The sequence below is a fragment of the Desmodus rotundus genome, chromosome 10, assembly GCF_022682495.2.
Source record: "Desmodus rotundus isolate HL8 chromosome 10, HLdesRot8A.1, whole genome shotgun sequence".
NCBI lineage: Eukaryota > Metazoa > Chordata > Mammalia > Chiroptera > Phyllostomidae > Desmodus > Desmodus rotundus.
The window spans coordinates 44,659,778-44,686,425 of NC_071396.1; the positions used below are offsets into that span (position 1 = coordinate 44,659,778).

Below are 26,648 nucleotides of genomic sequence, written 5' to 3' on the forward strand. Positions count from 1 at the left end.
TATAGTTAGACTTCAACATTCCTCAATAATTGATAAAACATACAGAAAATAAGGATATAGAAAATCTAAACAATTGACCTGGTTAACATTTATAGTACACTCAACACAACAAAAAAATACAGGTTCTTTTCAAATGTATATGAAACATTTACCAGTATACTATATTCTTTGCCATAAAGCAACATCAAGCAAATTTAAAACCAAAATCATAAGTACTATGTTCTCTGACCACACAGAATAAAATTAGAAGTAAAAAAAAAAAAAAAAAAAAGGAAAGATATCTGGAAACCCCCCAAACATTTGGTAATTAAGCAACATGTTCCTAAATAACTCATGCGTCAATGTGGAAGTCATAAAGGAAATCAGAAAATATTTTGAATTGAATTTAGATGAACATGTAACATATCCAAAGTTATGATGACCTTGACCAATTCATCAAGGTTTATACCAACAGCAACAAGTCATGTTGATGCCATGTGCCTCTAAAATTATGCAACGAGAAGGGCACATTCCTTTCTAAAACCAGTAACTTTAGTCTTACCACAGGGAAACATCAGACAAACCTAAGTTGGTGGCTCCTACATAAAATATACGACCAGTACTCTTTAATAAAGATTGTTAACACCACTGAAAACAGGAAAGAATAAATGAAAAAGACATGATGACTAAATGCATTGTGTATCCTGGGTTGGATTCTGGAACAGAGAAAGGACATTAGTAGAACGGTTGCTGAAATCTGAATAAGGTCTGGGTCTTAAGATAATAATATATCAATGTTAATTTCTTAGTTATAAAAAATATAGCATGGTTGTATAAGTTGTTACCATTAGCAGAAGGTGGGTGAGATATATGTGTGGAAACTCTGTACTATCTTTGCAACTGTTATATAAATCTAAAATGATCCCAATGTAGAAAGTCTTGTTAAAATTTTTGCATGATACAGCCAAAGTGGTGCTAGTAAGGAAATGTATGCCATTAAATGCTTATATTAGAAGAAAAGTGTCCAGTTAATAAATTAACCTTCCACCATAAGAGTATAGAAAAAGAATACCAAATTAAATGCAAAGCAAGGAGAGGAAATTTTTGGTATAGGCAGAAATCAATGAAACTGAACACAGAGAAACAATACAGAAAAATCCATAAAAGCAAAAGTTAATTATTAGAAAAGATCAATAAAATACAAATTTTTAGTTAGACAATAATTACCTATTATCAAGGACGAAAGAAGGGTTATCACTACAGACCACTCTGAAATTAATAAATTCAACTTGAAAAAAAAAAAGGGAAAAAATCCTTAAAAGATACAAACTATCAAAAGTACATTCAAGAAGTAAGTAACTTAAGTAATCCTACTTATTAAAGTATATATCAACAAAGAAAACTCATGGCACACTGGGTTCATTGGTGGATTCTATCAAAATTTAAGAAAGAAATACAAGCAATTCTACACAAACTTTTCTGGAGAACAGAAGAGACAGAACACTTTCCAACACATTTTATGAGGTCAGCATTGCCCTGATAACAAAAACAGAGAGAAACATTAGAGGAAAATAAAATTACAGACTACCATTCTCTATGAATGCAGACACAAAAATTTACAATAGACATGAAAATCTACAATAAAATATTAGCAAATCGAATGCATTGATATATCAAATAAATAACATCATGCCTAAGTGGGGTTTATCCCAGCAATGTAAGGTGAGCTCAGCATTAAAAACTCAAAGTGAGGTTCCAGTCAAAATGGCAGTGTAGGTGGATACAGTATTTGGAATCCCCCACAAAAACATCAAAATTACAACTAAATTACAGAGAGGGCATCATTCACAACCACATGAAATCTAGTAAACAGAAGTCCTACAACTAATAATATACAGAAGTTAACACTGAGACCTGTAGGAGGAGTGGTCCCACACCCATGTGTGGTGGGTGCCACATCTGAGTCTCCATCAACCTGGCTAACACTACTGGCCCATCCTGGTGATTCCCTGAGACCCCCGCCCCACGCAACTTGTAGGCCCACCCAGGCGATTTCCAGTGGCTTTTCCATACAAATGGCCTCTCTTGCTTCATGCTTCAGACTTCTCTAAAAACTTTTCAAGCAGCATCTGGCCTCTGCATGTCACAAACTGATAGCTCAGTGGTCCCAGGCCCAGCACTAGCAGCAGCTGGCCTTGGTTCAAAGCTTGGCCTCTCCTAGGTGCTTTGAAGCCCAGCACAAGTAGCAATATATGAAGATAGCTTTATAGCTCATGCCAGGTGGCCCCAGGCAGGGCACAGGTAGAGGCTGACCTCCAGGGAGGCCCCACAGCAGTGCACCCAATGGACAGCTTCAGACCTCACTGGATTACAACCCTCAGACCTCCATGAGTGACACACTCAAGGGGCAGACTCAGCTCCATAGGTTGGCCCCTGCACAGCAACTCCTCTGCTGTAGTTGCAACCAGTCCTCATAGCTGATTAGCCTGGGGTTCCATCCCTCCCAGTGAAGTGCCAAGAGCCACCAAGGCTCAACTACAACAGGACAGTGCCGACAGCCCACACAGAGGACCACTACTACATAAGGCCACTCAATCAAGTCAGGGAGACAGATCACCTCTACCTAATACACAAACTAACACGGGGAAGCAGCCAAAATAGAGACAAAGAAACATAGCCCAAATGATAGAACAGGAGAAATCTCTAGAAAAAGAAGTAAATGGAGGCAAGCAAACTACCACATAGAGAGTTCAAAAAATGGTTAAAAGAATGCTCAATGAACTTAATGAAAAATTCAACAGCAAGAAAAAGGACATGAAAACTGTAACAAAGAACCAGCCAGAAATGAAGAATACACTAACTGAAATGAAGAATAAATTACAGGGAATCAACAGTGGAATAGATGAAGCAGAGAATCAAATCAGCAGTTTGGAATATAAGAAAGCAGAAAACACACAATGAAAATAGCAGAAAGATACCCTGGCCAGTGTGGCTCAGTTGGTTAGAGCATCATCCTATATACTGAAAGGTCACGGGTTTGACTGCAGGTCAGGGCACATGCCTAGGTTGCGGGTTCAGTCCCAGTCAGGGCATGTATGAGGGGTAGCCTATTGATAGTTCTTCCTCACATCGATGGTTCTCTCCCTCTGTTTCCCTTCTGTCTAAAAATCAATAAGCATGTCCTTCAGTGAGGATTAAAAAAAAAAAGAAAAAAAGAAAAAGAGAATCCAAAAATAAAGGTAGTATAAGGATCCTCTGAGACAACTTCAAGTGTATCAACATCTGTATCACAGGGGTGCCAGAGGGGGAGGAGAGAGAGCAACCAAAAGGTCGTGGGTTTGTTTCCTAGTCAGGGCACATACCTAGGTTGAAGGTTCAATTACTGGTAGGGGTGCATATGGGAGGCAACCGATCAATGTGTCTATCTTACATCAATGTTTCTCTCTCTCTCCCCCACCCCACCTCTCTCTAAAGTCAACGAGCATAACCTTGGGTGAGGATTTTTTAAAAAGTACAAGTTGGTGGCTACAGAACAGTCATGGGGATATAAAGTACAGGGTAGGGAATATGGTTGGTAATATTCTAATAACTATGTATGGTGTCACATGGGTATGAGATATCGCAGAATGACTACTTAGTTACATAACGTCCAAGCACTGGGTGAAACTAATACAATAATGCATGCCAACTATAACTGAAAAATTAAAAAAAAGAACAAAGTCTTCCATTTGTGACAGCATGGATAGGACTAGAATATATTATACTAAGTGAAATAAGTCAGTCAGAGAAAGACAAATACCATATGATTATATGATTTCACTCATGTGAAATCTAAAGAACAATGTAAACAAAACAAAGTTCACAGATACAGAGAACAGCCTGACGGTTGGCAGGAGGGGTTGGGGGACTGGGTGAAAAAGGTGAAGGGACTGAGTAGTGCATATTGCTAGTTGCAAGGTAGTCATGGAGAGACAAAGTGCAGCACAGGGAATATAGTCAATAATATTGCAATAACCATGTATGGTGCCAGTTGGGTACTGGAAATACCAGGAGAAAACTCTGTAAAGTACATTGAGTGTCTAACCACTATGCTGTACACCTGAAACTAACACAGAATAATAATGTATGTAAACTATAATTTAAAAATTTTTTAACAACTCAATAAATGTATTCTGGTCAAGATGGTGGCATAGACAGACACGGGCATAGACAGACACAACCAATAAAATGGCAAAAATATGTATCTATCAACAATTGAACTTAAACAAACAAGGAGAACAGAGACAGAACCATGGATACAGAGAGCATCTTGAGGGTTGCTAGATGGGAGGCATGTGGGGGGAATGGGTGAACAGGTGAGGGGATTAAGAAGTAAAAATTGGTAGGCACAGAATAGCCATGGGGATGTAAAGTACAGCAAAGGAAATGGGGTAGCCAAGGAACTTATATATGAATGACCCATGGACATTAACAAGGATGTGGGGGTTACCTGAGGGAGTTTGGGTGCTGGATGGAGGGGGGCAAATGGGAAAAATTGGGACAACTGTACTAGCAATAATCAGTAAAATATACTTTAAAAAATAAATGTATTAGAAATGAGGGAAATAGAAAATCACCAATAGACCACTACAGTAATTACCCTTGTAGGGAAGACCTACCAATGGATGCTTAAATTAGTGAATGAAAGTTTAAACTAACAAGCAAAACAGAACCAGAGGAAACAGGGAACAGAATGACAGCTGCCAGAGGAAAGGGTGGGAGGGAGGAATGACGGAAAGAATGGGAAGGGATTAGTCCAAGAACATGTATGAATGACCCATGGACATGGACAACAGGTTTGGGGATGGACTGTGGGAGCAGGGAGTAGGCTTGATGGACAAGGGCAAAGGGGGAAAACTGGGGCAACTGTAATAAAATAAACAAGAATAAAATAAAATAAAGTAAAATAAAATAAAGGTCACTACAAAAAGTTTAAACAAAAACAGAATATTTGCATCATCTGAAAGTATCTTCCTCAAATATTTAGTAAAAACTAAGGTTAATGGAATATACATTGAAAGGGAATGCTTAAATGAAAAGCATTCTATAACCCTTGCATGATCTAGGAAGAGGCAGTAATATCAAGTAATATTAGATGATGATAGATCAAAAATGCATGTCACACTTTTTTAGAGTAACCACTCAAAGTCCCGTAAGAGTATACAATTTCCAAGTTACTAAAATGAGAATATGGAATAATAAAATGAAAGTTAAAAGAGGGTAAGAAAGAAAAAAATATGAAGAGATAGAAAAAAACAGAAAGCACTTAGGAAAAAAGTGTGCCATGTATAATGCATACTTTTTACCCAAATATTTGAGGGAAAAATTAGGATGTGCATTATACATGGGTAGTACCTGAAATACCTTGTATCTGTTCTTATGTTTTGTAATTATTTGTTACATAAAATTTCTTCTACAAAAATGTGTTCAAAATACATGCTAAAATTCCTTTATAATACAAATAACAAGTATTTAAATATAAATAAATAATTAAATTAAAAATTAAAACAGATTTTTTCCTTAAAGTTTGGGATAAAAACATAGGTGTGCATTATACATGGGAGTGCATTATACATGGCAAAATATGGTCATTAAAATCCGTATATGTATATATGAATAATTAATTTAAGGTGGATTAATGCAAAACAAAAAATTTGAGACCGCATTAAAATAGCCAATTATATACTCTTTAGTAAGACATATATAAAAGACAAGAACAAAAGTTTTTAAAGTAAAAGAATGTATAATGCAAACACCATGTCTACCATGCAAACACTAGCCTAAAGAAATCTAATGAAACCACACAAATATCAAATAAACTTTGAGAGAAAAATTACTACTAAAGATGAAAATGATAAATGTATCATAATAACACAAGTTAAATTCATGTGGAAGATTTAACAATTCTAAATTTGTATGTACCTAATACCATACCACATTATATATCCAAAAATAACTAGATAACTAGAGAAAAACACAATCATAGTGGGAGAGCTTAACAAACCTCTCAGTAACTTACTAAAAATGCAGATAAAAAATCAGTAAGGATACAGAATATTTGTTTTTTTAAATATATGTTATTGATTATGCTACTACAGTTGTCCCAATTTTTCCCCCTCTGCCCCCTCTACCAGTCACCCCCCACCTATTCAGGCAATCCCCACACCACTGTTTATGCCCATGGGTCATGCATATAAATTCTTTGGCTAGTCCATTTCCTCTACTGTACTTTACATCTCCATGACTATTCTGTAACTACCTATTTGTGCTTTTTAATCCCTTCACCTTTTCACCTATTTCCCCAGTCTCCCCTCCCATCTGGTTGCCATCAACTAATTCTCCGTATCTATGATTCTGTTTCTGTTCTGCTTGTTTGCTTAGTTTGTTCTTTAAATTGTTGATAGATACATATTTCTGCCATTTATTGTTCATAGTTTTGATCTTTTTTTAAATAAGTGCCTTTAACATTTCATATAACAATGAAATGTGATGAACTCCTTTAGCTTCTCCTTGTCTGGGAAGCTCTTTATCTGCTCTTCGATTCTAAATGATAGCTTTGCTAGGTAGAGCAATCTTGGCTGTAGATCCCCGCTTTTCATGACTTTGAATACTTTTTGCCAATCCCTTCTAGCCTGCAAAGTTTCTTTTGAGATACCAGTTGACAGTCTTAGGGGAACTGCCCTGTAGCTAACTGACTTCTTTGCTCTTGCTACTTTTAAGATTCTCTCTTTATCTTTAACCTCTGGTATTTTGATTATGATGTATCTTGGGGTGGGCCTCTTTGCATTCTTGTTTGAGACTCTCTGTGCTTCCTGGATGTGTATGTCTATTTCCTTCATCAAATTAGAGAAGTTTTCTTTCATTATTTTTTCAAATATACTTCCAAAGTTTGCTCTTTCTCTTCTCCTTCTGGCACCCCTATATGATGTGAATGTTGGTACACTTGAAGTTGTCCCAGAGGCTCCTTATACTATCCTCATTTTTTTAAAGATTCTTTTTCCTTCTTGCTGTTCTGGTTGCTTATTTTTAGCTTCCTTATGTTCCAAGTCATTGATTTGATTCTCGGCTTCATTTATTCTACTGTTGATTCCCTGTAAATTGTTCTTTATTTCAATTACTGTATCCTTCATGTCTGATGGGATCTTTTTTACATTGTTGGGATCCTCACTGAGTTCGTTGAGCATCCTTATTACCAGTGTTTTGAACTCTGATTCTGAATGATTGCTTATCTCCATTTTTAGTTCTTTTTCTGGAGTCTTGTTCTGTTCTTTCATTTGGGCCATGTTTCTTTGTCTCCTTGTTTTGGCAGCCTTCCTGTGTTTGTTTCTATGTATGAGGTAGAGCTGCTATGACTCCCTGTCTTGGTAGCATGGCCTAATGCAGTAGGTGTCCTGTGGGGTCCAGTGGCACAACCTCCCCTATCTCCCAAGCTGGGTACACAAGATGCACCTTCCATATGTGCTGAGTACACCTTCCTGTTGTTGAGCATGACTCTTGTTGGCAAGTCAATGGGAGGGATTTACCAGGCCAGTCAGCTTCAAGGACTAGATGTAACCAATATGCACCAACTCTGCCCTCTGTGGTAGATCAGCTGCAGGGGCACCCTCCACAGAGCAGGGCTTACTTCAGCAGGGCTCTGGTGCCTGCTTGTGTTCTGTCTGGGGCCACTTGGCATAAGCTATAAAGTGATCTGAAGCTGGCTGCTTCTTGTGCTGGGCTTGGAGGTACCCTAGCAAGGCCAGGCTGTGAACCAAGGCCAGCTGCTGCTAGTGCTGGGCCTGGGGCCACTCAGCAAGGTATTGGGGCTTGCTGAGGCCAGCTGCTGCTTGTTTGAAAGGGTTTAGGTAAATCAGAAGCATGTCCCAAGACAAGTCATTCATCTGGAAAAGCCAGTGTTAACTGCTTGGGTCTGCCCATTAGTTGGGTGGGGCAGGGTCTGGGGGAATCATCAGGGCAGGGCAAACAGTGTGTGCCAGGTTGATGGAGTCTCATGTACGGTGCCTGACATGCTATGTGGTTCTGTTCGGGGAGGACTCAGAAGAGGAGCAATAGCCTTTGCCAGCAGTTCTGTCTGGGGAAAAAGTTGTTCCCTGGCTCTCACCTTGATGCCAGGCACTTCAGTTTCTCCCAGTATGCCACTGGAGCCTTTCAAGCTGCTGCCCCAGTGCCTGAGCTCAGCAGGAGTTGAGTCTGAGTATGGTCTGTATGCAGACCCTGTAAGAGGAACTGCCTAGGACTCCAGAAGTTTCTTCCACCAACTCAATCTCCACTGGTTTTTACAAGCAGAAGCCACAGGCACTTATCTTCCCAGCACTGGAACCCTAGGCTAGGGGGACTGGTGTGGGGCTGGAACCCCTCGTTCCTGAGATAGTCCTCCTGTTTTTTTATCCACCACACGTGGATATGGGACCAGCCCATTCTGTGTCTCCGTGTCTCCACACCTCCTACCAGTCTGGATGGATGTGGTTTCTTTTTTAATTCCATGGTTGCAGGACCTCCATTCAATCTGATTTCTGCTGGTTATGAGTGATGGTTGTTCTATAGTTGAGTTGTAATTTTGATGTGGTTGTGTGACAAGGCAAGCGGTGTTTACCTATGCTGCCATATTACAGTTACCTCAGGATACAGAATATTTGAACAACATGATTAATAAATATAATCTAATTGACATATTAGAACATTACTCCCCATACTTTACAACATACAGGATGGAACAAAAGTAGGTTTACAATTGTGAGTATATGAAACACAGAGTTTAGTTTTGTATTATTATTTATTAATTACTATATTATTTTCCATATGAACAACTGTAAGCCTACTTTTGCCCCACCCTATGCATTCTTTCTAAGTTCACTTTGAATATTTTCAAAATTTAACCATTTCTGGATCATTAAACAAGACAGACTATATTTTCTGGTCACAATACAATTAAATGAGAAATTAATAACAAAAGATTAAAAACTCTCACAAATTTGGAAATTAAGAACTATGCTTCTATAATAAATTTATGGGTTAAAGAACAAAACACATGGAAAATAAGTATCTTGGACTGAGTAGCCATAACAATATCACATTAAAATTGTGGGATGCAGTTAAAACAATATATTAATTAGAGGCAAATGTATTAATTAGTTTGGGTGTTACTGTCACAAAATTTTCTATTTGAGGGGGGCGTGCCTCCTTTCCAGTCCTCTTTTGAAAGGAAGCAGGCTTTTCTTTGGGTCTTTTGTGTTGGCACCTGTGGGCATTCCCAGGTTGCGGACTTCTCTAGTACCAAGTCTGAGATGTATGAGGCAAAATGAAAACCCAGGGAATTCACTGCTGTGTCATTCCTTGTGTCCCAAGGCTCCTAGCTGGCCTGTCTTCTTTCTGCTCTTCAGAGTATTCTTATGTTTGTTTTAAATGTAATGTCCAGGAATTATAAATGTATTTAGTGAGAGGAACAGGAAAAAAGTACTTTTACTCCATCTTTCCAAAAGCAGAAGTCTCTCACAAGTGGCTTTTAAGGTGCTGATGCATTGTCCTCTTTTCTTAACTTTGGTGGTGGTTACATAGGTGCTCACCTTACTAGTCTTTAAACTGTATGATTTATGCATACATCTGTGTATCATTTCATAGTTTAAAAATAAGCATCACTGTAAATTCTAACAGCATCACAGTTCTCATAACTCTCTATGAGGCAAGAGGGAACATCTCTTCCATTCTGCAGCAGGGACACTTAAGCTTGGAAAACCTAAGAGAATATTAGGCCTGGGCCATGACCCAAGTCCAGAGCTCTTTCCACTAATGTATTCACTATTTAAATGCCTTAGTTTGTCCTCCACAAAGATGATGCTTAAGAAATGATGCATTTTGTAAAATTTCTCCATTCTTAAACTCAAAATAAGGTTCTTCGAGGCTTTTGGCTGCGTTATTTATTTATTTTTTTTTTTTTTTGGTTAAAGCTGCAACCAATGGGAGAGAACCAAGATGGCAGTGTAGGTAGACACACTGGGCCTCCTCGCACAACCAGAACTGACAGAAAATCGAACGGCAAGGAAGTCCGACACCAAGGAAATAAAAAATAAACATTCATCCAGACCAGTAGGAGGGGCGGAGACGGGCACCAGGGCGGAGAGGGCTTGTGTGGCCATGGCGGGACCGAGACTGGCGGAGTGTGGGACGAACGGGGCAGGCAGTCTGACCACTGGCAGACCCTATGGCCCCACATTCACGCAGACAAACCGAGAGGGCCAGACTCGGAGTGGCAGAGAACGGGGCAGGCACAGGGGCGGGTAGCACCCGGCAGCCCCACATTCGCGCACAGATAAACCAGACAAACGGCGGGGATCAAAGCAGACCTCGCAACGCAGGGCTCCAGCTCAGGGGAAATAAAGCCTCAAACCTCTGATTGAAAACACCCATGGGGGGTGGGGCAGCAGCAGGAGAGACTCCCAGCCTCGCAGGAGAGGTCGTTGGAGAGACCCACAGGGGCCTGGAGTGTGCACAAGCCCAACCACTCGGGAACCAGCACCAGAGGGGCCGAGTTTGATTGTGGGTAGTGGAGTAAAAGATTGAAATCTGGTGGAGAGGGGAGCAGGCGCCATTGCTCCCTCTCGGCCCCTCCCCCAGGTACAGCGTCACGGCTCAGCAACCAGCGTTACCCCGCCCCAGGGAACACCTAAGGCTCCACCCCTTAAAGTAACAGATGTGCCAAGACAAAAAACAGGAAAAAAAAAAAATGGCCCAAATGACAGAACACTTCAAAGCTCCAGAAAAAATACAACTAAGCGAGGAAGATATAGCCAACCTATCAGATGCACAGTTCAAAACACTGGTTATCAAGACGCTCACAGAATTGGTTGAATCTGTTCGAAAACCAGATGAAAAAATGAAGCCTATGCTAAGAGAAACAAAGGAAAATGTACAGGGAACCAATAGTGATGCGAAGGAAACTGGGACTCAAATCAACAGTGTGGACCAGAAGGAAGAAAGAAACATCCAATCAGAAAAGAATGAAGAAACAAGAATTCAGAAAAATGAGGAGAGGCTTAGGAACCTCCAGGACATCTTGAAACGTTCCAACATCCGAATTATAGGGGTGCCAGAAGGAGAAGAGGAAGAACAAAAAATTGAAAACTTCTTTGAACAAATAATGGAGAACTTCCCTAATATGGCAAAGGAAATAGACTTCCAGGAAGTCCAGGAAGCTCAGAGAGCCCCAAGGAAGCTGGACCAAGGAGGAACACACCAAGGCACATCATAATTACATTACGTAAGATTAAACAGGAGAGAATCTTAGAAGCAGCAAGAGAAAAGGAGACAGTTACCTACAAAGGACTTCCCATAAGACTGTCAGCTGATTTCTCAAAAGAGACCTTACAGGCAAGAAGGGGCTGGCAAGAAGTATTCCAAGTCATGAAAGGCAAGGACCTACATCCAAGATTACTGTATCCAGCAAAGCTATCATTTAGAATGGAAGGGCAGATAAAGTGCTTCTCAGATAAGGTCAAGTTAAAGGAGTTCATCATCACCAAGCCCTTATTATATGAAATGTCAAAGGGATTTATTTAAGAAAAAGAAGATAAAACATATGAACAGTAAAAATGACAGCAAACTCACAGTTATTAACGACCACACCTAAAACAAAAACAAGAGCAAACTAGGCAAACAACTAGAACAGGAACAGAACCATAGAGATGGAGATCACATAAAGGGTTGTCAATAGGGGAGTGGGAGGGGGAGGGGGGGGAAGGTACAGAGAATAAGTAGCATGGATGATAGGTGGAAAATAGACAAGGGGAGGGTAAGAATAGTGTAGGAAATGTAGAAGCCAAAGAACTTATAAGTATGACCCATGGACATGAACTATAGGGGGGGAATGTAGGAGAGAGGGGGTGGGCAGCATGGAGTGGAGTGAGGGGGGGGAATGGGACAACTGTAATAGCATAATCAATAAATATATTTTTTTAAAAAGCTGCAACCAATGGAAATGCCATACAAATAAATGTGTAAACAAGGTATCAAAACTTGGATTCACTAAAAAAATTACAAAGACAGCATTAGGCACAAGACAGCTTGATTCTACTGCAGCCATTCGGACACGGCCCTCTGGGTGTGGAGATGGCCCAGACTAACCAGAGAGCTGTCAGATCAGCATGAATCTAGCTTGCCTGGGACCTGCCCTGCTCTGCGTTCCCTCTGCTCCAGATGTTTACTTCTTCCAGTTCTCACCTCATGAGGGCTAGGACACAGAAGGGTGTCTATCACACCGTACTGAGAGATGTAGGCTTACAGCCAGGAAGAGGATGGGGAAGGGGGAAAGGATGTCAGTCAACTTCTATTGACCCACATGGCTTTAGGAACTCTATCACCTATTGGAAACTGAACAGGAACAAAATGTGTTATAGTCCTGTCCCTTTGTTCAGTAGCCAAAATCAATGACCCATGTCCTGTGCTGAGTTAAGACAGCCTCAGGACTCAAGTTGTTCATGAGCTGGTGAGGAAGACAGGTAAGTGCACATAATTCTGCCAGTAACACATGACAGGTAAGCCTATGTTGCCATGGGAGCAGAATCAAGGGGCATCTAACAAGGTAAGGGAGGAAAAGGAGACCCCAGAGCTGGAATATGAAGCTGAGTAGTTGTCCAGGGAAGATGGACAGACCATGATGGTTCCTACACTAAGGAGGTCTGGGCAGTGGGAACAGCATGAGAAAGACATAAAGGTAAGAACCACCCTCACATGTGTTATGGACTCTAAGAAGCTTGACATCACTGAAAAGTGGCGGGTGGTAACTAAGGTAAGGATGTAGAAGCCTGTTGAGATGGTGGAGGCGTGGGCTGGCAGAACCGACCTGCGTGCTGTGGATGGCAAGGCAGCACAGCTGGTGCTAGTGCAGTCACCTAGAGCTGTGTCCCAAATGCACAGGAACCACTACTGCGCTCCTCACCACGACTCCTCCACAACCAATAAAAAAATAAACTGATGCAATGCACTAATAAAGTCACAGTACTTCAAAAATAAAATTTAACACAATTTTTAAAAGTAATACCTATACTGCTTTGGCTAGGTACTTCAGTTGGTTGGAGCATCATCCCGTACACCAAAAAAGTTGCAGGTTTGATCCCTGGTTGGGGCATGTACAGCAGGCAACAAATCAGTGCCACCCTCTCACATTGATGTTTCTCCCTCCCTCTCTCTTCCTCTCTCTAAAATAAACAAACATATCCTCAGGTGAGGTTTTTTTTTTAAAAAAGGAGTATCTGTACTTAGTTGGAAAAAAATCAAGTTGCTACAAGGCTTATATGATAAATAGCTTCCCACCGTCAATCCCAAGAGGACCACTTCTTTAATTGTTTCTTCTGACATTTATCTTCATTTTTCTAAGTAAAATCCTTTTAACGCTGTTTACTGACTTTCAATTTTAGATCTTACATGATGGTCTATCATGGAAGACGGAGATGTGGAACTTTTTACATGACTCCTAAAATACATTTCCTCCCTCTCATCCACCACTATAATTAAATTGCAAGTTTTAATTAAATTAATATTTAGTGTTTACATATTATATCATGTAAATATTGCTCACATAAGCCACCTAATAGATTATACTTTTATTTCCTGTCTTGTACCACTTTTTCTTTTCCCTGGTCAGCAACTGCCTCATTTTCTTTTTCATTTACTCAATTTTCTAAGACCCTATCACTATCCCCAGAACTCCATAGGAGGGCTATAAACTCATCTCTCTGTGATCACTTCCTGTCACATGCTGGTCCAGGCCTCTCCAAGGTGCACCCCAACTGCCTCCAGATGCAGCTCAAGCTTCAGCCTCTGAGGTTTGGACCCAGCCTCATCTCCTGGTCCACAGGCCTCCTTGTAGCCAAGTGACAAAGGCAGCCAGTCCACACAGCTGTGGCACTGGTTTCAGCCTGTGTGTGCCTTGTTCCACATGGGCCTTGCTGGCCTGGGACACCCCTGCCCCTCTCTGACTCCGGTCCTCCCTAAGGGCTCCCTCAGAACCCTTGCCAGAGTCCACCGCTCTTGATGGTCATATTCAATAAGCCTCCCACAGTATTCTCAGAATGCTCAAGGGGCACTCAATCAGTGGTCTTGGTACTCTCAACCCACTGAATAGGTAGAGAGCCGAACGGCTGAAAGAGGGTTCTAAATGCTTAGTGTAGAAAAATCCTTGTGTACAAGAAAACTGTCTTGGATTTTTAAGAATTTGGCTACAGTTCACTCCCAACTTGGAATCTAGGACTGACCACTAGAGCTCAGTCTGAGGCCACGTGGCTAATCCCACATCTAAGACCACTCACCCCACTTGCAGCCCACAAGCACAGCGTAGGCAGTGTGTCTCACTAGGGGGTCACTTTTGCCACTCTGCAAAAAGTTATACCAGAACAAGCAGTCCCCTGAAAAGAGATGGCCTATCAAAACACCTCTTGGGGTTGTTCTGAGGGAACAAATCAGAGAGGGTCACAGGAAGACACAATTTCTGCACTCCAAAAAAGAGGCCGTGCGTAATGAAAATAGGATTTGTTTTGTTCACGGAAAAGTCTTTACCTACCTATTGTAAATACCCACAGCCCCAGCTCCATGGAGTACTTCTGAAACTGCAACTTGAAAAGAAACATTCTCACTTCTTTGTGTACAAGGGGACAGAACTCTGAAACTCCAGGGACAGTCCCCAGGAAGTATCTACCCCTCACTATGTGGTGAACACCTGGAAACCCACCTGTCCCTGAAGGAAGTTCCTGCTCCTTCTCCCAAAGTAGGGCCTCTAAGATTGGAGTTAGGGAAGCAGCTCGGGAGGCCATCACAGTCATGGTCAAGCAAGCTGAGGAACAGGGCAGGGAAACGGGCAAGGCCAGATCCCTGAAGCAACCAGTGCCCTACAAAGAACAGAACTTACCTTCCTGGGCGAGATCCCAGTCCCCAGGCCTGGGAAGACAGTGACACACTGGCTTCTGCATCACTCATCTGGGAAAACAAAGCATAGCTGTTGACCCTTGTCATTCGAGGCAGTCAGACTCTACATCCTGCTTGATCCAGGGAGGGATGGTGTGCACCAAGCTGCTTTCTCCCCACCATACATGGCCAGGCCTCACTGAAGATCAAGTTGGGCAAGAGATTTCTGGTCATTAACTCTGGCCTTTCTCTCCCAAGAAGGGAGAACTGTTTCCTAGAAGATATTGGTTTCTATTATCACTTTCCCTGTGAGTCCTTCCCCTCAGCTCTGCCTTCCTTATCTCCTGCACTCCTCAACCTGGCAGAGGTGCTCATCCTAAACTCCACAAGGATTCATGAGCACCTGCTTTGTAGTGCAACAGTTCCCAACCCTAGGACACAGTGACAAATGACAGGTACATGCCTTCCCTGCCTCATACTTGGAGCTCTCAGGTATGCACTGTGGTTCTCAACTTTGTCTCTGCCCTGATATACCCCATTGGTCAGAAAAGCTAACCACGGCAGCCATATGCATAGAAGGACTCATGAGACCTCCAGGGGAAGATGAGAAGGGGTCATGAGGCCTCCAGAGATCTTTACTGGAGTCTGATCTCTAAAGGAGTCACTGCAAAGTCCAAGTGCAGGATATTTAAGCTAGAGATTATTCCACACTTCTCAACCAGCTAAACCATCCCTTTAAAGGGACATCTGTCTGGACTGACCCTACACAGTCCCCATGAACCTATCATTCTCAAAATTCACATAATACCTATAGGCTTCAGTATTATCTGGCCCCCAGCTAGTAAAGCCCTGCTGTTTTCCCTTTCTTGTGCTGGTATCTCTGCTCTACAACTCATCTCTGTAGGCCTCAAAAATAGGCCCTTAGCTTTCTTCCAACCTCCTCTTCCTTGAGATCCATGAGAAATGCTCCATGGACACTTCCTCCTTCCCTGAGGCTTAGCAGCAGGAAACAGAACCAGGGGAGTCACTGGGCCAGGCTCTGTCTGCAATTGTCCCAGGAACTGATCCAACCTTGCTTTGCCAGGGCCACTCGAAAAGAAGTAGTATTCTGACATATATTAACCCATGTTCTTCTGTCCCTTGCAATCTAGTACATCTCCCTTTCTCAGCCTCTTTTCAGCCCACCAGCCCAGGCATCACAGCCTATGTGACACGTAAAGCCTATGAGGTAGTTAAAGTGTGGTGAGCCACCCAGGTGCTTCTGTTTTTTGGATTGAGGTACTCATTCCTGAAGCTGCTGCGAGTGTTAGGTGTTAATGGCTCCCAGTTGTGCTCTTCTCCAGATACTGCCCTCATCTGAAGAGAACAGCCTCATCTACAGTTATCCAGCTACCCTGGGGACAGCCTGCATTCAGTATTTGGCTCGTGCCAGAGTATGAAGGCCTAGGCATCTTGCCTCAATTTAGGGCAACTGTAAAAGCTCCCCATGGAAATGACTGATGTCCGTGTTGTAACTACATCATAGTTCACCTTATTGCACTGCCCAACCCTATTTCCCCCAATGCCTTGCAGGTGATGCTCCTGAATGCAAATATCCAATTCAGAGTCTGTATCTAGGAAAACCTACCTGAGTGATCCTAAGACATAGATTCTAAAGGAGGATTTTGGCACTGGATCATCCGCCTGGTGACTGGCATGAGGACTACCACTGCACTGGTGGTAGGTAGAATGTTTATAGTTCTCGTTATGGTGTAATTGTACATATGTTCAAACTTTCACTAATGGTGAACTGGGATGGGATACTAGTGGAAAAGAATGGACTGGCTAGTGCAATGTCTCAGGTGATTGAGAGAATTACAAGGGTGCGGTAGGTAAATTAATGTCTTCCCAAAGATGTCCTTGTCCTAATCCCTGGAATCCATATATATGTCATATTACAGGGAAAAGGGGAGTTAAAGTTTTAGGTAGAATTAATGTTGCTGATAAGATGACCTTATAAATTAAAGGGATTATCCTGGGTTATTCAAGTGTGTCCAGTATAATCACAATGATTCTTTTAATGTAGAAGAGGGAGGCAAAAGCTAAGAATCAGAGATATGTGATATTACTATATGGCTGGTTTTGAAAATAAAGAAGGAATCTATAAGCTAAGGCATGCTGGCAGACTCCAGAAGCTGTTAAAAGTAAGGAAAATAGTGCACAACCATGCGAATGTACTCAGTACTACTGAACTGCACTCTTAAAATGGTTAAGACAGTAAATTTTATGTTATATGTATTTAACCACAATTTTTTAAAAGGTAAGAAATGAAGCTTCCAGAGGCACAAAGAATACAGACTTCACAGATTTAATTTAGAAAAGTCACTGAACAAGAAAACAATATCTAGAATAAATAACAATAACAACAAACCCAGGGAAAGTCTGATTTGCAAAGCAGTCACATTATTTAAAACGCCAAGTTTAAAAAACATTACTAGACATGCAAAGAAACATGAGGTTGGCCCGTAGACAGGCAGAATAGCAATCAATGAAAACTGTCTCTGAGCACTAGGAAAAGACTTTAAATTAGCTACTTCAAACATGCTCAGAGAACTACAGAAAACCATATCTAAAGAACTGTAAGTATGACAATGATGTCTCACCAAAGACAGAATATCAATAAAGAGATGGAAATTATATTAAAAGGACCAAATAGAAATCTTGGGAGTTAAGTGCAATGACTGAAATTAAAATAAAATTAGAAGGTCGCTACAATAGAGTTGAACTTTCAGAAAAAATAATTACCAAACATGAAGACAGATCAGTTGAGATTATCCTGTCTGAGAAACAGGAAGAAAAATAATTTAAAAAAATTAGAAGTGCCTGCCCTGACCAATGTGGCTCAGTTGATTGGGTGTCGTCCTGTGAAGCAAAAGGTAACCAGTTCAATTCCTGGTCAGGGCACATGCCTGGGTTGCAGGTTCAGTCCCCAATTGGGGCATGTAAAGAGGCAACAAAACTATGTTTCTCTCTTGCATCAATGGTTCTCTCCCTCTCTTTCTCCCTTCCTTCCCCCTCTCTAAAAATAAATAAATAGAATCTTTAAAAAAAAAATTAAGAGTGCCTTAGACACTTGTGTGAAACCTTCCAGCATATCAACAGATACATAATGGGAATATTAGAATGAGGGTGAGAGAGAAAGGGACAGAAAGAATATTTGAAGAAATAATAGCCAAAAACTTATAAAGTTTTATGAAAGAACATAATTCTATACTTCCAAGAAACTCAACAAATTCCAAATAGGATAAACTCAAAGAGATCCACATCTAGACACATCATAATAAAACTGTCCAAGGACAAAGAGAGAATCTTGTCCAAGCAACCAGAGAGAAGTGACTCTTCATGTACAAGGAATATTCAATAACATTAACATAATTTCTCATCAGAAAACTTGGAAGCCATAAGGCAGTGAGATGATATATTCAAAGTGCTCAAAATATCTAATTAAGAAAAAAAAATCTGTGCTGGCTGGTGTGGCTCAGTGGATTGAGTGCTGGCCTGCAAACGAAAGGGTTGCTGGTTCCATTCCCAGTCAGGGCACATGCCTGGGTTGCAGGCCAGGTCCCCAGTAGGGAGTGCATGAGAGGCAACCACACACTGATGTTTCTCTCCTTTCTTCTCTCTAAAAATAAATGAATAAAATCTTTTTTTAAAAAAAGAAAAATCTATTTACCAAAAATTCTATATTCATAAAAACTATCCTTCAGAAATGAGGAAGAAATACAAAATATTCCCAGATAAACAAAAAGGTACAATTTGTCACTAGCAAATCTGCTATACAAGAAATATTAAAGGGAATCATCCAGGTTGAATTGAAAGTACACCGGACATGGTGGAGGGAAGATGGCGGCAACATAGGTGGGAGCGGAGTCCACTTCCCCTCAACGCCAGTGAAATACCTAGCTGATCTGAGGAGCAGAGCGAACAGCCAACAGTATTCCAGCATATATGAAGATCAGAGACCAAAGAGAGAGGACATTGAAAGATCTGACGGTAAGAAGAGTGCTTAAGGACAATAAGGTCCCCGGGACCGGGGACCCACGCGGGGACAAGGGCGGCAGAAGCCCCAGCCCGGGTGCAGGGGCTGCTGCAGGATTCTTGGGAGAGAGCCAGGCTGAGCTGTGAGCAGCCAGGTGCTTGTTTGGACCAGGGGGGCTTGAATAGGAAGAATTTCTCAAAAAGAAAAAGAAAATAGAGGCACTCAGGGGCTAGTTAGAGAACTCTGGGCAGCAGCCACGGCCCCTGGCGCCCCTCCCCGCTCTGCCCCTGGACTGTGAACGTGGGATAAGCAGCCCCGGCGCTCACCTGAAGCCCGGTTGCGCGCACGCAGATTAGCGGACTGGGGGCCCACACCTGAAACCTCAGGTGGGTGAGCATCTGGAGCAGAGGCTAGCTGCTCTCCACCCACAAGCCCAAAAAAGTGGACCCGAGTGCCGCGTGACTCAGTCCCAAAGCGGCCCCACCCGCCGGAGAGACTCAAGCCCAAAGCCGCTGGATTGGCTGATCAATGGCCTGGCTGCCTGCCAGGGACCACACCTACAACGCCTACCTAACACCTGCGCATAGAGCCCTGCAGGGCCTACTGGCTCTCTAGGACAAAGGCAGAACACTCAGCAGAGGGGAGCTGCAGGTCTAGGGGAGACTGCATTCCCCGGAAATACTCAACCCAGTAGGGGGCTGAACTACCCCATAGCAGCACCCAGAGCCCCTAGCATCTAAGACAGCAAAGAGCAAGAAGGTAGAGTGTGAGCTGCCCCTAATTGGTGCAACTCAAGGACAGCACAACTGGTGAACTAAAGGCCTACTGGGGAGCAAAAGGACCATAAGGAACTGGACTGCAGGCTGAACAACAGCGAAGAGTGTGGCCCAGGAAGGGAGAAAAGTGAAACCAATCCTTCCAACCATCCCCTCCCGTTCCACAGACAGGACGACCAGCAGAACTAACCTGACCGGTTTAAAGCCAGCAGAAGACTTTTTTTTTTTTCCCTTTCCTCCTTTCCCCCTGAATTCCTTCTTCCTTTCTTTTTTTTTTCATTCCTTCTTCCTCCCATCCTTTACCTTTTTTATGCCTTCTTCCTGCCTTCTTTTATTTATTCCTATGTTTTAATTCTTGTTAAAATTCTTTCTTATCTTGCCTCCAATCTTTCTTTATTCCTTCTTCCTTCCTTCCTTTCCTTTTCTATTTCCTTTTTCCCTCCTTCCCTTCTTTTTTTTTCTTCCCCGCTTTCTATTTTTCCCACAGGTGAGACAACAAAACCTGGAGTGCTGAAAAGACCAGAGTTAGACCGTGTTACACCCATAAACGTCAGCTCAAGACCAGTGAGCACAGGAGATTAAGGAGACAGCACCACTGAATCCCATTGGCATTCTACCATAGAAGTTCATACCATAAACCCAGGGAGTCAGAATAGATCAATTTAAGAAGCAGAGGCTAACAAGAAGAGTCTCACAAACAATGGGAAGACACAGAAACAATTCCCAAAGGAAAGGAAAGGAGGAAGCCTCAGAAAGAATGCTAACTGAAAAACAGGCAAGTCAACTATCAGATACTGAGTTCAAAGCAATGGTCATCAGGAAGCTCACTGAGCTCTCTGAGCTCAAAGAGAACTACCAGAAACTACAGGGAAACTACAATGAACCCACTGCAAACGATATCAACATGAAAAAGGAAATAGAAACTATCAACAAGAGCCAAGAGGAAATGAAGAATACAATTTCTGAATTGAAGAACACAGTAGAAGGAATGAAAAGCAGACTTGATGAAGCAGAGGATCGGATCAGCGAGCTGGAGGACAAAGTAGAAAAAAACACCCAGAAAGAGCAAGAAAAGGAAAAGAGGCTCAGAAAGAATGAAGAGGCAATAAGGGAAATGCAGGACAACATGAAACATAACAATATCCGTATAATAGGAATACCAGAAGGAGACGAAGAAGAGCAAGGGATAGAAAACCTGTTTGAAAAAGTAATGTTGGAAATTTTCCCTAATCTGAGGAGAGAAAAAGTCACCCAAATCCAGGAAACACAAAGAGTCCCAAGCAAGAGGAAACCAAAGAGACCGACTGCAAGACACATCATAATTAAAATGGCAAATTTCCAAGACAAAGAGAGGATCTTAAAGGCAGCAAGGGAGAAACAGGAAGTAACATACAAGGGAGCCCCAATAAGGTTAGCAACTGACTTCTCAATGGAAACGCTCCAAGCCAGAAGAGAATGGCAAAAAATATTCCAAGTAATGAGAAACAGAGGCCTGCAACCAAGGCTACTTTACCCAGCAAGGCTCTCAATCAAGATAGAAGGCCAAATAAAGAGTTTCCCAGACAAGTCTAAAAGAATACGCTTCCACTAAACCAGCTCTGCAAGAGATGCTAAAGGGACTGCTTTAGGGAAAGGAAGGAAAAGAGAAAGAGAGAGGAACACAGGTAGGAATAAAGGCAATGAATAACTACCTATCGATAATAACCTTAAACGTAAATGGATTAAATGCTCCAATCAAAAGACATAGAATAGCTGAACGGATAAGAAAACATGACCCACACATATGCTGCCTACAAGAGACCCATCTCAGGACAAAAGACTTACACAGACTGAAAGTGAAGGGCTGGAAACAAATTTTCCAAGCAAACGGACAGGAAAAAAAAGCAGGGGTAGCAATACTCATATCAGACAAAATAGACTTCCAAAGAAGGGCCATAAAGAGAGACCGAGAAGGTCCCTTCATAATACTCAAAGGAAGAATCCAGCAAGAAGACATAAACATTGTAAATATATATGCACCCAACATAGGAGCACCCAAATACATTAAGAAAATCTTGGAGGACTTCAAGAAAGATATTGACAGCAACACAATTATAGTAGGGGACTTTAATACCCCACTATCAAAAATGGACAGGTCTTCCAAACAAAATGTCAACAAGGATATTGTGTCACTTAACAATACCCTAGAGGAAATGGACTTAACTGATATATATAGAGCTTTTCATCCCAAAGAAGCAAAATACACATTCTTTTCAAGTGTCCATGGAACTTTTTCAAAGATAGACCACATGATAGGACACAAAGCAAGCCTCAACAAATTCAAGAAAATTGAAATCATATCAAGCATTTTCTCTGACCACAAGGGGCTGAAACTAGAAACCAACCCCAAAGGAAAAAACCCAAAACACTCAAAATCATGGAGACTGAATAGCATGCTATTAAACAATGAATGGGTCAAGAACGAGATTAGGGAAGAAATCAAAAACTTTCTGGAAACAAATGAAAATGAACTCACAACAACCCAAAACCTATGGGACACAGCAAAGGCAGTCCTGAGAGGGAAGTTCATAGCAATACAGGCCTACCTTAAAAAGATAGAAACATTTCAAACAAACAACCTAACCCTACGCCTACAAGAACTCGAGGAACAACAACAAAGACAGCCCAGAGCAAGCAGAAGGAAGGAAATAACAAAGATCAGAGCAGAACTAAATGACATAGAGACTAAAAGCACAATTCTAAGGATCAATGAATCCAGGAGCTGGTTCTTTGAAAAGATAAACAAAATCGACAAGCCTTTAAGTAGGCTCATCAAGAAAAAAAGAGAGAGGATCCAAATAAACACAATTAGAAATGAAAGAGGAGAGATTACAACTCATACCACAGAAATACAAAGGATTGTAAGAAATTACTACGAAGAACTGTTTGCCAAGAAATTTGAAAACCTAGGTGAAATGGACACATTTCTAGAAAAATATAATCTTCCAAAACTGAATGAAGAAGAAGCAGAAAACCTGAACAGACCAATAACAGCAGAGGAAATTGAAGCAGTCATCAAAAAACTCCCAACACACAAAAGCCCTGGACCAGATGGTTTCACAGAAGAATTCTACAAAGCATTTAAGGAAGAGCTAACCCCTATCCTTCACAGACTATTCGAAAAAATCCAAACTGATGGAAGACTCCCAAACTCTTTTTATGAAGCCAGAATCATCCTAATCCCAAAACCAGATAAAGACACAATGAAGAAAGAAAACTTCAGGCCAATATCGCTGATGAACATAGACGCTAAAATTCTCAACAAAATATTGGCAAACCGCATCCAGCAATACATTAAAAAGATCATACACCATGACCAAGTGGGATTCATCCCAGGGATGCAAGGATGGTACAATATTCGTAAATCAATAAACATAATACATCACATCAACAGCAAAGACAAAAATCACACGATCATATCAATAGATGAAGAAAAAGCATTTAATAAGGTACAGCACCCATTTCTGATAAAAACACTCAGCAAAGTGGGAATAGAGGGAGCATTCCTCAACATAATAAAGGCCATATATGAGAGACCTACAGCCAACATCATACTCAATGGACAAAAACTTAGAGCTTTCCCACTAAGATCAGGAACAAGACAAGGATGCCCTCTCTCACCACAACTATTCAACATAGTATTGGAAGTCCTAGCCACAGCAATCAGACAAGAAAAAGAAATAAAAGGCATCCAAATTGGAAAGGAGGAAATGAAACTGTCACTGTTTGCAGATGACATGATAGTGTACATGGAAAATCCTATACACTCCACCAAAAAACTACTCGACCTAATAAATGAATTTGGCAAAACATCTGGATACAAAGTCAATACTCAGAAATCAAAGGCATTCCTGTATACCAACAATGAAACTGCAGAAACAGAAATCAGGGAAAAAATCCCATTTGATAGAGCAACAAGAAAAATAAAGTACCTAGGAATAAACCTAACCAAGGAGGTAAAAGACCTGTACTCAGAAAACTAGACAACATTGAAGAAAGAAATTAAGGAAGACACAAAGAAATGGAAGCATGTACCATGCTCATGGATTGGAAGAATTAACATCATCAAAATGGCCATACTACCCAAAGCAATTTATAGATTCAATGCAATCCCTATTAGAGTACCCATGACATATTTCACAGATATAGAACAAACATTTCAGAAATTTATATGGAACCATAAACGACCCCGAATAGCTGCAGCAATTTTGAGAAAGAAGAACAAAGCAGGAGGGATCACAATACCTGATATCAAACTGTATTACAGGGCCACTGTAATCAAAACAGCCTGGTACTGGCATAAAAACAGGCACATAGACCAATGGAACAGAACAGAGAGCCCAGAAATAAACTCAAGTCTTTACAGTCAATTAATATTTGACAAAGGAGGCAGGAGCATAAAATGGAGCAAAAACAGCCTCTTCTACAGATGGTGTTGGGAGATCTGGACAGCTACGTGGAAAAAAAATGAAACTCGATCACCAACTTACGCCATACACAAAAATAAACTCAAGATGGATAAAAGACTTAAATATAAGTTGTAACACCATAAAAGTCCTCGAGGAAAACATAGGCAGGAAAATCTCAGACATTCCACGCAGCAACATCCTCACAGACATGTCCCCTAAAGCAAGGGACATAAAGGAAAGAATAAACAAATGGGACCTCATCAAAATAAAAAGCTTCTGCATGGCTAAAGAAAACAGCACCAAATTACAAAGAGAACCAACAGTATGGGAAAACATATTTGCCAATGATACCTCAGATAAGGGCCTGATCTCCAAAATATATAAAGAACTCACATGACTCCACTCCAGGAAGACAAACAACCCAATTAAAAAATGGGCAAAGGACTTGAACAGACACTTCTCCAAGGAAGACATACAGAGGGCCCAGAGACATATGAAAAGATGCTCAGCATCACTAGCCATCAGAGAGATGCAAATTAAAACCACAATGAGGTACCATCTCACACCAGTCAGAGTGGCCAACATAAACAAATCCACAAATAAATGTTGGAGAGGATGCGGAGAAAAGGGAACCCTGGTGCACTGTTGGTGGGAATGCAGACTGGTGAGGCCACTGTGGAAAACAATATGGAATTTCCTCAGAAAACTAAAAATGGAACTGCCCTTTGACCCAGCAATTCCGCTGCTGGGATTATACCCTAAGAACCCTGAAACACCAATCCAAAAGAACCTGTACACCCCAATGTTCATAGCAGCACAATTTGCAATAGCCAAGTACTGGAAGCAACCTAAGTGCCTATCAGCAAACGAGTGGATCCAAAAACTATGGTATATTTACACAATGGAATTCTACGCAGCAGAGAGAAAGAAGGAGCTTATACCCTTTGCAACAGCATGGATGGAACTGGAGAGCATTATGCTAAGTGAAATAAGGCAGGTGGTGAGGGACAAATACCATATGATCTCACCTTTAACTGGAACATAATCAATAGAAGAAAAAAGCAAACAAAATATAACCAGAGACATTGAAGTTAAGAACAATCTAACAATAGCCAGGGCGGGGGAGGGGGCGGACAGTGGGAAGAGGGGGATTACAGGAACTACTATAAAGGACACATGGACAAAACCAAGGCGGAGGGTGGAGGTGGGGGAGGGAGGTGGGTTCAGCTGGGGTGGGGTGGAGGGATGGGGAGAAAAGGCAGACAATAATTGAATAACAATAAAAATTTTTAAAAAATAAAAACTAAACAAAAATTTTAAAAGGTAGGCCTGCCCCATTTTTGAAGATGATGGAGAAGTCTGTCTTGCAGAACCACGTGCACAGCCCTCAGTATCCACTTCTACCTCCCTTCTGGTCACTACACCAATACCTACGCTGAGTTACAATACCCAGCTGAAAAGGTGGTAAAGGAAAAAAAGAGACGCTACACTGAAGAAGCTATAGGACTTAGTCAAAATGTTCCATCAAGATCTAATTATTGGGTCTGGATCCTAAGGATGCTGGTTCAAGGAAGCAGGGTTGGGGAGGGGGAGGTTTCCTTCTGACATATAAAATTGGCATGAATCTGTGTTTATTCTTACCTTGGGCCACATCTCTTTCATACAATGTGAACCACTCAGAGCTCTGACCAGTAGGAGGATTTCCAAAAACATTGCTTTTTAGGTCCACTTCTAACAGCAATAGCAATACATTTTTAGTTTGCATCCATATTTTGAGCTAACTAATCCATGAATCAATCTTAGGAATTTTCCACTTTTATTTCATCAGGACTACCGCTGGGCCTGCCCCATCTCATGACTTGGTAGTTATGACAGACTTGAACTCAAGATGGGCAGCTCTGTTGCATAATCACTTGATGTCCCATGGTTAAACACTCCACTTCTGCCAGGGTCCAGTAGCATACAAAGAGCTGATTCTGAATGGTATATATGTCTTCGAATGAGGCTGCTGCAAAGGACATGACCCTAGCTCCGAGCTCAAGGGATGGTTCTTCTTTTTTAGTTTGCCCTATACCCCACACAGCTCTGTCTGCCACCACACGTACCTCTAGTGCCATGGGGTGTTCCTGGTTGTGTGGAAGAACTACTTCCTCAAACTACTGTGAAGCCCCTTCCTTCTAGAGGACCCATTTTAGAGCTGGCCAACTCTGTTTTAGCTGTTAAACAGGTAGGAGCAGTATTCTGAATGATGGCATATGCTACTATGGACCAACTACTGGATTCCTAACAGGACCCTGAATTCTCGCAGGGCTCAGTACTCACCCTTTGAAGATCATGACTTACCAAGACTAGTCCAGCTATGATTCCACTGGTTGCATCACACAGTCTACACCCATAAACTGGTAGCCTGACATAGTAGAGCAATGGTCTCTTGAAGATTCAGGTAAGGCGTCAGCTTAAATATACTCTGCATAGAGAAGGCCATCTTGCAGGGTG

At 41.5% G+C, this 26,648-nt stretch overlaps 1 long non-coding RNA gene across 1 annotated transcript in view; it reads right to left on the minus strand.

The window, feature by feature from the left end:
• LOC139440315 (uncharacterized) overlaps nt 1–26,648 on the minus strand; it is a 56,234-nt gene that overhangs the window by 20,877 nt on the left and 8,709 nt on the right. Inside the window, exon 2 of the long non-coding RNA XR_011650458.1 lies at nt 14,915–14,982. This is a non-coding gene — a long non-coding RNA (uncharacterized lncRNA). The remainder of the gene's footprint in view (nt 1–14,914; nt 14,983–26,648) is intronic.